The following is a 12,959-nucleotide window of genomic DNA, read 5'->3' as shown; positions in this document are numbered from 1 at the left end:
TATATATATATATATATATTTTAGACAGGGTCTTGATAGTTCCCCAGGCTGTCCTCAAACTGTGATCCTCCTGCCTCAGCCTCCTGAGTAGCTTGGGTTACAGTCATGTACCACTATGCCTGGCTAATCATATAATCATATGATTTTAAACTTTAATCTTACAGCTTCCAACTTTTTGTGATTCATTTAAGATAGAATTATTAAGGTTTGTTTTGAGAGCTTTCCATATAGCTTGCATGGCTTTTGACAAAATGAAAGGCAGGAAGATAAAAAGCTGGTATAATGTTGAATATGTAGAATACTTAAAAGTAAGATTTGTCATGCAGTCCTTAGCCAGTAGGGATTTTGAGGCTTTAGTAGCAGTTGCCCTAGTGCTCATGATTATGTGAGAAAGAAGCAGTTCTGTTAATCTGTTGCCTCTGGAATGGATTGGGAATGATCACAGAGGGACATTTGGGACATTTCATATCCCAAACTCAGATGCACAGATAAATATACTTCATTGCCTTAGTTGACATAGTAAAAGAGGGATGAGGAAAATACAGGCCCAGCAGGAGGAAGAACAAGGGGTCCAACAAGGGTTTGTTCACTTGCTCAAGGCTGGGCGGGCACCGCTGGAGCTGTTTGCAGCCTCACTAGTGTGACAGCCTCAGCATGGCTGTAACACTGAGAATATCAGCCTCGGCTCCCAGAGATGTTCAAGAAAGCTAGGTAGGAGCTATAAGTTATATTAGTTTCATTTTGCTGCTGTAACAAATTATCACACATATAATGGCTTAAAACCTGCAAACTTATTCTCTTAAAGTTCTGGTGGCTCAGAGTCCAGAAGGAGTATGAAGGGCTAAAATCAGAGTGTCAGCAAGCAAGATTCGTCCTTCTGGAGGCTCCAGGGGGAATCTGTTACTTGCTTCTTTCCAACGTTTGGCTTTCCTACTTCTTGGCACAGCAATGGCATCTCTGCTTCCGCTGTTGCATTATCTCCTTTCTCCTTGACCTTTTTGCCTTCCTCTTAGCAGGACTTTTGTGGTTACATTTAGGGCCCACCCCGATAATTCTAGGTTATCTCTCTCCAAATCTTTACTCACACCTGTAAAGTTTCTTTTGCCAGGTAAAGTCACATGTTCACAGGTTGGGAAATAAGATGTGGACATCATTGTGATCCATTACCCAGCTTATTTGTTATGACTGTGTCTTGGAAGTCCCAGAATATCATTTCTGTTCCATGCTATTGATCAAGTAAGTCATCAAGTCCAGTCCAGATTTAAGGGCAGGAAAATTAGGAGGTGGCATTTTCTGTAGATGGTCATACCTGATAACTGGAGCTTGTTCCTTTATGTGAATACATGAAAAAGCATTTCTGTTTGAAAATTTGTGTTACAGTCTTACTAATACAGGTGATTGATATAGTAGCTTTTTTTTTTTTTTTTTTTTTTTAGGACCTTTATTTTGAACACTTATTCTTACACTGGATTCTAGTGCAGTGATTCCTTTTTAAAGATAATGGGATATATAGTGTTCCTTTCTCCATGTTAAGATTCCTACTTTTAGCAGTATGTCCATTTTGGCCTGGGCAATTCTTCGTTATGGGAACTGTCCTCCATATAGGGTATTTAGCAGCATCCTTTTCTCACTACCACTAGCCCTTCTACCATCTTTACCCTAGTTGTGCTACTCAAAAATGTCTCCAGACATACTTAAATTTTCCTTGGAGGAGACAGGAATGCAAAGCTTTGTGGAAGAGGAATTAGCAAAATCACCCTGTTTGAGAGCCGTCCCTTTATATGAAAGCTATAAGCTGTTTCTTCAGTTCCTATGCTTGCCTCTCCTCTTCTCATTGATACTTGTATTATAGTGCATTGTCTTTGTTTCTATCTCAGTGCTTTATTTTGTGTATGTTTGTTTCTGGATAAGAACAGAAGAATAATCCCTTACCTATCAGACGTCTCACCTCTTTATTAAATGAACTTTTTGATGACCATTTTCCTTGATTGTGTTGTCTCTTCACTTCTCAACTAAATTTTAAATGCTTAGAAACTTTGAAAATACGGCTTCTATATACGTCAAGTACTGCTTAAGTTTAATTCACTAGTGTAATTAATTTGATATTTTCTGTCTGTAATCACTTACTGATTCTTTTTATGGCTGTTGTAACAAACAAGTTTTTATAAACACATTTTTGGGTAGGAAAGTTGAAATAATATGAAGTATACATAATATAAAGTCAGTAATTTTTAGGGTCATCCAAAAGGTTACTTGGAAACAAAGATAATGGGTGATCATGAATGTTAGCAGAGAGTGTTTTAGTTTTTTAAAAATAGTAATAAGTTTGCATAGCCACACTCTTGTCCAGTTTCCATGATCATATCTCAGTATAAAGTAACTGGAACACAGGGACTAAATCCCCGAATGCAGAGTTTATTAGCATCTTGTTCAAGTCAGCTGAATTAATTAGTATGTGGCTTTATAGTGCTCCAGCCTTGTCTTGACTCACAGGCTTCTCTGTGTTGTAAATTAATGAAAACAATCACATAAAAACAAGTAGTTACATGTTAAAAATTGCCTCAAATGATCTGACTAACAAGGAGTCTTTACAGACAAAAGATTTTCCAGGACAGCTGGGCGTCTTCACACTTCAATATCCTTGTGCTCTGGGCCGCTGAGGCAGGTGAATCACATGTTTGAGCTCAGCGTGGGCAATTTAGTTTGAGAGACTCTGGCTCAAAATAAAAATTAAAAAATGACCAGGAAGCAGCTCAGTGTGAAGGCGTTAGGTTCAATTGCCAATTATTCCCGTCCCCTGTCCACCCTCCCCCGAAAAAGATTTTGCAGGAAAACTTTGAGCCATCTCTTTTGATGGCTTTTGATGATACCGTATTTGGAGATCTTGCACTTTTTCTCTACCTTAATAAAAGTATAGTGAGCACAATGTAGCTTCTTTTAGCTGTTGAGAGTTCTTCTATACTGTATGTTAAAACAATAATTTGGGAGGGGTACTTCTGTTTGTGGACATTCTGGTCATTATGCTAGATACCTCCAGAACACTGCTGTTTCAGTTGGCATGCTTTGCAGACTTTTGTTGTTGGGCCTCCTCCACTGCCGTCTTCCAGTGTTCTCCGACTGTTCTGCTCTACTCCCATTCATTCCTTGTGGTTGTGGAAACTTTCCTAGTGAGTGAGGAAGTCTGCTTCTTGGCATTTTGTTATTTCTAGTGTATGCTCCTCTGCTATTGGTTGCTCTTCTCATTCATCTGTAGTGTTTTTAAATGTTTTTATTTGCTTTTATCTCTCCCTCTTTTAAAAATAACTGTCCCCTTACTCTTCACTTCTCAGTAGGGCTTAATCTTGACAGGCACTTCAAGGACCGCTAATCTGTTATCTTTCCAGCTAACCGGTGGCATCTGTCGCATTGTTATTGATCTTTGTCAGCTCTTACAACAGTGGTGGCAAACCTATGGTATGCGTGTTATTGTGTTTTTCTTTTAAGACAAAAGATATTAATGCGTGAATTGTTTTTTCCAAACTGAAAGCTCAGGTTTAATCACAGTGTTAGTATTTTTTGGTAAACAAGTAGGTTTGGGGTTACAGTTTTGCACTTGGCCTCCGAAAGGTTCACCCTCCCTTTCTTACGAATGATTTCGCTGCTGTCTGGATTGTAGTGATTCAAAGGATCATTGTTCTAACTACCTAAAAAGTAGTTGACTGCGACAGTACTATTTATGAATCTAAAAGTTTCAGGGACATTCAAGTTAGGATGTTGTTCCTGTATGGCTTAATTTAGATTTGCTGTCTTTACTCTGAATTTTAAGGTAGATTATTTAGTACACTGTGTTATTAAAGGCAGTTTATAATCTTAAAGCCAACCAGGTATTTTGTACCACTGCTTCTGAATTTCTCTTGTATAAAGAATTTTATATTTTATGGGAGACATACTGTGGCTCTCATATTGATGCTTCAGAGACCATCTTTACTACAATTACTTCCCGTATTGACTGTTTGCTGTGTGTTAGACATGCTGAACTAAATTTTTATATAATCATTTTGTTTACTACCTTTGGAGGGGAAAGGAATTATCTCTGTTTTACAGATAAGGAACTGAGGCTATGAGTGGTTTGCCTGACCCTGCAACCTATGTTGGTGATTTGGCTCTGAAACCTCCACATTACTGCTCCTTTGTGGATACTCACACTTGGGATTTTTAACACATGCCAGTGAAAAAACAGCTCAGATCCTTAATAAAAGTCAAATGTGTGTTTTTTTCTTTTTTTTTTTTTTTTTTTTTTTTTTTTTTTTTTTTTTTTTTCCTCCGGTACCGGGAACCGAACTCATGACCTTGCGCTTACCAGGCAGGTGCTTTGGCCGCTGAGCTAAATCCCCAGCCCCTAAGCTAAATCCCCAGCCCCTCAAATGTGTGTTAACGTATCTTTGTCGTCTGTGTGTTTGCACAATATACCTCAATACAAAAGCAAGTATGGTGCTGGTCTTTGAAAGTAAGGGAACCAGTAAGCAAGACGTTAATACATTGTGTGAAAAGTTTGGAAGCCAGAAAACTAATGTTTGGGACTTGTAATTGTCATAAATTTCTAATTTTCCTTCAGATTTTTGAATGAATTTTTATATCTATCATATAATCCATAGGCTTTCTAAGCTTTGAGATCATTTGTAGCTTTCTGGGTGCTAGATACCTGAGACATAACTATATAAAGATACCTGTGTTAGCTTTTTGTTATTGTGTACAAATATCTGACATGAACAACTTAAAGAAGGAAATTGTTTATTTTGACTTACGGTTTCAGAGCTTCCACTCCATGATCAGTTAGGTTCAAGACAGAAACACAGTGGAAGGGTATGGCAGAAGGAAAACTACTTGGTAGCAGAGAGAGAAGGGATGAGCCAGAGGAGAGGGAGAAGAAAGAGAGAGAAGGGGAGAGGGGCTGGGAGCAGGGTGCACCCTTCAAAGGCAGCCCCCAGGGATCTACTTCTTCCCACTGGGCCCCACCTTCTAATAGCCCATTTAGCTGTGAACTCATCAATAGCATAATCCATTGATGGGATCAGCACCTGCTGATCACCTCTCTAGGCTTTATCTCTGCACATTGCTGCATGGGGCATAAAGCCCTCAACATATGTTTCTTTGGGTAGATACTTCATGTTTAAACTGTAGCAGTATCCAGTAGTTAATTGAATATATGGCCTCTGGAGTGCCAGAGGAGGATTCAAGTTCTAGAACCCTATTCATATATGTAGTAACTAAGGCCAGAGTGAGTAAAAGCGGGAGAGCCTAGGAATGAAATCTGAAAAACACCAATATTTATTGTAAGGGAAGAGGAAGAACCAGATTAAGTGAGGAAGAATGTCCAGAGAGCTCGGAAAAACACAAGAATAATGTATTTCAGAAGCCAGAAGCATTTCAAGAAAGAGGGAATGATTTAATGCTTTAGATAGGTCAAAGAACACTCAGGGCTGGAGGTTCATTGATTTAATAGCATGAAAAAGATTGATGTCTTTGTTGGAGAAATTTTATGATTAACTTGTGAGGAGAAGCCAGATTTTAGTTGGCTGAGAAGGAACTATGCGTAAAGAAAATTCAACTCTGTAATGGGAACTTTGGACATAAAAGGAAGGTGTTGGATGTTACTAGATTTTTATATGAGATGCTCTCTTTATTCATTAGCCAGAATCTGAACTTACCAGGTGTGGTGGCGCACACCTGTAATCCCAGCACTTGGGAGGCTGAGGCAGGAGGATTGTTGGGAGTTCGAGACCAGCCTGGGCTACAAAGTGAGCTCAAGTCCAGCTTGAACTGCATAGTAAGACCCTGTCTCAAAAAGACAAAAAAAAGGGGGCTGGGGATTTAGCTCAGCGGCAAAAGCGCCTGCCTGGCAAGCGCAAGGTCGTGAGTTCGGTTCCCGGTACCGGAGAAAAACCAAAAAAAAAAAAAAAAAAAAAAAAAAGAATCTGAACTTATTTTAAGTGCATGTTACTAATATGTTCATTTTTTTTTTAATGAATAGTTCCTGTGTAGTCTATTTCATCAGAGGCATTATTCTCATGCAATATGAATTCATATTTCCTATCCTCCCTTACTTTTTCCCATTCAGTCCTCAATATATTTAAAATTGGAGAATGACATTCTTCTTTTTTCCATACTTTGAAAAATGTGCGGAAAGCTGACATTTTAACATATTTTCTATAGCAATAATAGCCATGTTGTAGACACATATCTAAGAACTTAACCTTCCATTTGTTAAACAGCAAAAATATCACTCTGCTTCTGCATGTTCTGAGGAATGTGAAAATGACCAAGTTTTTTTTGTTATGAAGTTTAGGTTTTACAAGTAAGCAAATAATACCCCTTTTAAGCAGTGTTCTATAGAAAAACTGCTGACCATTTAGCAGGTAAGATCTTTCCATGGTAGGAAAGTTTATTTGCTAGGAAGCTTATAGACAAATGGAATTTAAATGGAATTTGCCAAAATTTACATTTGCCCTATTTGCCAATATGCAGATAAGTGAGCAACATCTAGTATGTTACCAGCTGTTGATCAATTTAAATTCAGAAACTACAAAAGTAAAAGTTTTGTGGTGTTTTAGAGATCACATTGGGAGAGATGGGTTCATCTGAGTTAGTGTTCTCAGTAGCACAGGGAAGGTGTAATTTACATGTTGAGAAGGAGCAAGGGCTGGTGACTGACAGAAGACAAAGAATGTACACACAGAATGGAAATGTTCATTAAATTTGAGAGGATAACCTCTTGATAGGTACGTGAGGCACAGAGTAAGTGTGCTGTTGTTTCGGTAGTTACAGATGCCCATGATCGAAGGGTAGAGGTGTCCAAAGTTTACATTTCAGGCAGCAGCTGAAATTGTTCATAAGTCCTACATCCATAGTGGCTGCCTGACCCTCTTTTGAAAAGCTCTTTCAGTGTTGCTTTCACTGTAATTTTCTTTTCACACAGATATCATGTGTTTTATAATTTCTGTAGTCTTATTAAAATTCTCATGGAAGTCAAGAATGTGATTTGAAACTTCAGTTTTCTAATTAAAGTACCTAAGAGCTAGTGGGACATTCTTGTTGTTGCTGCTGAGATTGAGCATTGACTGTAAGAAGTGTGATGTCTTATTTATCTTGTTAAGACAAAATACTCGACACCCAAAGTTGAAGCAGGAAAGGTTTATTTAGCTTACAGTTTATAGAGGTTTCAGTCCATAGCTGGCTGGCTCCAAGAAAGGTTGTGGTATGGCAGATGGGCATCACAGAGCAGACAGGCAGAAGGCAGCAAGGAACAACAGCGACCCTTTTTCTGTCCGTTACATCTTATCCAGGCTGCCCACCCTTAGGGCAGATAGCACTCACACCACGGTGGGGCAGCCTTAATTTTGGCATAATAAGTCAATCCCTAGCTTTGGGTCCTTGATCCTAACAGCACACACCCTAGATCCAGCCACTACAAAAAAGCCCCACTTATGACTCTGTGAGGCTTTGGGGGACATCTAAATACAAGCCATAACATATGATCACTGATAAGGTCTGACAGAATCATTTCTGCACTATAAGTAACCAGTGTATTTGTTGTAAGAAGTTCTCCTTTTGTTTATTCCCTTGACATTTCAGTTGAAACCTTTGGAACAGGAAATTTAACTTTACTCAATTTTATAGAGCAATCAGGAGACCAACACAATAATGTGTCTTTGATTTTGTGGCATGCCAAACATAATTCACTGGCCACTGTTTGAACATTGGTATTGTTGGGGCTTAGAAAATGTCATTCCTATACTGGTGCTTTCATAGATTGAGGTGCCTTAGAAACTGCCTCAGAGTCCTTTTAACCTTGTCATGTTCCACCATCCCCTATTCAAACATAGGAAAGAACGTATTCTCACATTTTGTCAAATAACCAAAAAGATTAACCAGGAAGAGGAAACTGTGTGCAGAAACAAGCCCAGGACACCTAGTGTGATCAGACTTCTGCCTTATTCTTCTGAGGGCAGCTGTCAGGGGGGCGGGGAGAAGGAGACACAGAGAGAATTATAACACACTCAGGTATTTAAGTGGCATCACTAGAAGTGATGTAATAATCAATGATCCATAACAGTGAGCTATAAATCCTAGTTGTTGACATCAGTGGTTAAGGAGGAAAAGAATTAGTGATAGCAATGAAGGGAAGGAAATAATCATACCAGATCCATTTCATACTAAAAACAATGTTGATTTTAGCCCCCTATTTTTGTGAACCTTGTATGGGTTTTGTCCTTTTACCTCAAACTTCTCTACCTATAACCTAAGAGAGAATTTTGGAGGTATTTATGGAGGGAATTTTTTTGTGGTGTGGAACTGTTAGTGCTAAAACCAAGATAGTCCCTGGCAAACTGGGTGCTTGGTCCCTATTCTTGCCGTAAGGGTGACAGTGTTTTTGTCCTTCTCACAGAATTAAGCTTTTGCTTTATGAGATTGAGATTGAGAGATTATAGGTAGAGTTTTGTGTCCCTCTGTGCAACTGCTGTTCCCATCCTGCAGGTCTGTGCCACAATGAACACTGTCTTAAGGGCTCTTCTTTCTTTGCTTTTGTTTCTGGTGGGATGTGGGGTAAAAACCTGCAGGAAGGTGTGGACTCCTCCAGTAAGTGTTCATACTGGCTTCATACTTCCCTGCCCTCACTGTGCCCTTACCTGTTCCTGTACCTCTCGGACTGTATTCTGCTTCTTCTTTGGCCCAGGTAAGCAGTTGCTGTCATCTTCCCTGCCCCTCTTTTGATGGAAGGCAGTTGTTTACTATGTGACTTCACTTCTCTTACAAGTTTGAAATAATCCGTGAATTTATATTGAGTTAGACTTTATTTTATTCTAAGTGTGGGATGATGTTCCTTATAGCCCTGTACATCTCAGTGAAAAGTTGAACTCTGCCTGAAAAGTTTAATGTACATACATTTTCTGGAAATTTTATAGATGTGTAAATTCTGCTTCAGTAGGTTTAAGGGAAGCCTCAGATTTTGCATCTCTAATATGTTCCCAGAGCTTTCGGTGCAACAGGTCAAGTGACCATATTTTGAGTAGCAAAATTGTCCAAGTAGTTTTTTCAAGGTGGGAAAGAATTGAGTCATGTAGATAATAAACTCAGGCATGCTTGAGTTAAGAAAAGAAATAAGCAAACAGATATGACAGTGATAATTTAAGATGTATTTTTTTAAACTGATGGAATTTTATGTCTGTGAGAAAGATCTTATTGTTTAAAAAATATTGTCTTCCAATTTTATTTTATTTTTTTGTCCTCAGAGGGGGTTTCATAAAGATATTAGACAAAATATAGCTGAGCGTGGTGGTGCACGCTTGTAATCCTAGCACTCAAGAGACTGAGGCAAGAGGATCGCCATGAGTTTGAGGCCAGCCTGGCCTACATAGTGAGACCCTGTCTTAAAAAAAAAAAAAAAAAAAAAAGTAAATTATTAATGCAATCACCTTTGAGAAATAAATGCCGTGTAATGTATATGCAGTCATTTGCCATGTAATGATATTTTGGTCAATGACTGTATTAGTGAACTCCGTGCTACTGTAATGAAATACCTTAAGCAGCTAGTTCTCTAAGTAGCAGACTTTCCTTAGCCCACAGTTCCAGAGGCTGAAAGTCCTAGGGGCCTGTCGCAGGCTTTGCAACCATGGTGCAGATGGCAATGGTGGGAGTGCATGTCAGACTGAGTGTCGTGTCATGGTGGAAATGCATATATGTGGGAGACACATACAACTCGAAACAGGAAATCAGGTGCGTGTGCACGCCCGCACACACACACACACACACACACACACACACATACACACACACACACACACACTAGGGTCCCATAATCCCTTCTGAGGGCACTGACGAAGGACCTCCCAACAGCTCCACCCTGGGGACCAAGCCTTGGGACAGCTAAGGGTCAGATGTGCATCACAATGTTCACTGCAGCTGGAGTGCTGTGGTCTATGTTTCCTACGTAAGAGAACATTGTCCTGGATAACCACAGTATAAATGTGTACATTGGTACCAAGTTTCACTGCTTGTCCTGAATACTGCTAAACAGCAGGAAGATCAGACCAGAATCACACATTGTATTTAGTTGTTACGTATCTTTAATTTCCTTCCATCTGGAATAATTCCTCAGGGAAGCCACTGCAGTTACAGTGTGCTAGGCTTGTCTTATACTTTTCCCACTCTAGCTCTGAGCTCAGCCATTTTTCTGAGGATCCCTGGTTTCTTTCAGCGTGGAGTGGTATTTAGAAACCACAATCCGGTAGTAAATATGTTCTTTTCTATGAGAGTTTGGCTATTTCCAGACTCTCACAGTAGACTAGTGAACAAAAAAATATATGTATTTATACATAATATGTATCATTTCTATTTGTGTATCTGTCTATGTAGTATAGATAAGAATTCATAACAGATTCTCCAATCCTAATCCAATACTACAAGGTACATTCTAGTTTCTCACGTTCTGTATATCTCACTGTTCTCTGGCAGAGAAGTACCTGGCTCCTATTCTTCTTGATTTATTTGTTATTTTGACCACTGTTTCAGTATGTTACCAGTATCCCATCATCACCACTGTTGATCTTCCCCCAGACAGATGCCCTTCTCACTTCGGTTTATGCCTCAGAAACCTCCCTGCTACCACGTAGAAGCCTTTCAGCTCAACTGAATTTTGATACCTTATGCCAGATTGACCCCATGTGGATACCATCACCCTGCTTGAGCTCTGAAAATCTGCTCTGTGCTGCTGGCTGTCTGCTCCTGCACACATGCCCACCTTACTCAGTCCCACCTCATAACTTTTGGACTGAAATGTTATGGAGAAAAGAGAAAGAGATCGAGAGAGATGGGGGAGAGGAGAGAGGGATAGAGGGAAAGAGGGAGAGAGGGGGGAAGAGAGAGAAAGAGAGAGAGAGAGAGATGTCTTCTCTCCAACCACTTATGTAAATCTTGTGAAGCTTTAAGTCCAAGCCCAAAGAGCTTTACTCTTCTTAGAGGCTCTCTTTTTAGGCACACAATTTCTTCTTTCTACAAATTTATGTTATAAATTATTGTTATCTAATCATCTCATATTCATTCATGTATCCTACCTACTCTCCAACTCTGTGTAACTTTTGAGATCAGAGATAATTTTCTGCAAGGTTTTTTTTTTTTTTTTTTTTTTTTTAGACAGGGTCTCACTATGTAATTGAGGCTGGACTTGAATGCATTATGTAGCCTAGGCTGGCCTTGAATTTGTGGCAGTCCTCCTGCCTCAACCTCCCCATTGCTGGAACTACAGGTATATGCCACCATGCCTGGCATTCTGGAAGTTTTTTTCTTTAGTGATAATGCAAAGACAGATATTTTTAAAAGTTGCTAGTTGATTTGTGAGAATGTTCCTTTATTTTAGAACACAAGATTTAGTAATTGAACCCTGCTTTGTTATAGATTAGTAAATCTTTAGCTGATAGTTAAATGATAGTAATTTCAAGTAATTTAAATGGGAAACAATTCTGAGGAAAAGAATAATGTTCCCTTTTATTTTTAATTTTGTATATGTAAAAAAATAATGCAGTAAATTCCAATGATCTATTTTTCTAGATTTATGCACATTTCATTAAGTAATTCATTTTTTTATTATTAGAGAGAATCCTGTTTTGCATGAATTTCAGTAGCTATGTTTTAAATAACATTATTCTTCAAAATTCAAATTTTATTTATCTCAGTCTATTAACTTCAAATAATTGGATGAAGTACAAACTTTACTGTAAACTGCTGCTGCCTCCTCAGTTCACAAATCATTATGTAAAAACAGATGATTATGAGATTATTATTTATTATACTTAGAGAAAGCATGTGTTTGTGTTTTCTCCTTGTTTCCTGGTGATAAAGCCATACAACATTTTACAAGAAATGTATACTCCAAAGAGAATTAAAGGCCAGGCACAGGGGCATTGTGCCTGTAGTCCCAGCTACTCAGGATGCTGAGGCAGGAGGATTTCTTTACCCTAGGAATTCCAGGCCAGCCTGGGCAACATAGTCTAAAAAAAGAAAAAATTGAAAAAGAAGTTGACTGGAAAGCAGCAGTGAAATGAGGCGTGATTGTATTAGCTGGTTTTGCCTTATTATAGCAACATACTTGAGGCTAGTAACTATAAATAGAAGAGGTTTGTTTAGCTTATAGTTCTGGTGGCTCAAAGCCCTGCACTTGGTAATGACCCTGTCACTAGCAGAGTCTTGATGTGGTGCAGGGACCACATGGCAAGAGGTGAGGCGTTGGTATGTGTATTGCTATCATTTGGTCTCTCTTCTTATGAGGCTGAGGGTATTCAATTATGGCAGCTTCACCCTCATGACTAATCCTGACCGCTTCCCAAAGGCCCCACACATAAACCACATAGTCAAATTTTCTCTCTTTTAATACCTCACAGTAGGGATGACCTTTCAATGCATGAACTATTGGGGGATGTGCTTAAACCTCTTCCACTAAAATTCCATTCCATTCCAATGGAGTACTGAAGAAATGATCGACTTTGGGAATGTCACCACTGGTATTGAGCTGCTGCTATCTGAGACTCCAGGGGAGCTCAGCGGAGGCAGATTTACTGACTTAAATGAGGAAAGTGAAGAGGTTGTGATGAGAAGATGATATTCTAGAGGAAGTGATCCTAGTGAAAAGTTCACTTTATTAAAGGAAGTCTCAGAAATGTTTTATGACATTGAAAAAATGTAGAGCATAAACTATTCTGTGGTAATCTGGACTTGGAAAGGATCGTGACAGTTCAACAAGGTATACGAAGTGTGCTTGTTCCATATTATTAAAAGTTATGTGATGAGACATTATATGAGGAAGACTAGCACTGTCAAGCTCCTTTTGTTAAGTAGAAAGAAATAACACATTTTAGTTGTCAGTGTTTCTATTTCAAATTAGTGTATTAAATTAACATTAGTCTTACTATTTTTAAATTTCTCTTTAC

General features: G+C 38.8%; 1 protein-coding gene across 2 annotated transcripts in view; it reads left to right on the top strand.

The window, feature by feature from the left end:
• Positions 1–12,959, top strand: part of Tmem65 (transmembrane protein 65) — a gene marked incomplete at its 5' end in the record, with an annotated part of 58,163 nt that overhangs the window by 4,107 nt on the left and 41,097 nt on the right.

The sequence above is a fragment of the Chinchilla lanigera genome, unplaced genomic scaffold (assembly GCF_000276665.1).
Source record: "Chinchilla lanigera isolate Chin_1 unplaced genomic scaffold, ChiLan1.0 scaffold00139, whole genome shotgun sequence".
Lineage (NCBI taxonomy): Eukaryota > Metazoa > Chordata > Mammalia > Rodentia > Chinchillidae > Chinchilla > Chinchilla lanigera.
This window is presented reverse-complemented; position numbering and strand designations above follow the sequence as displayed.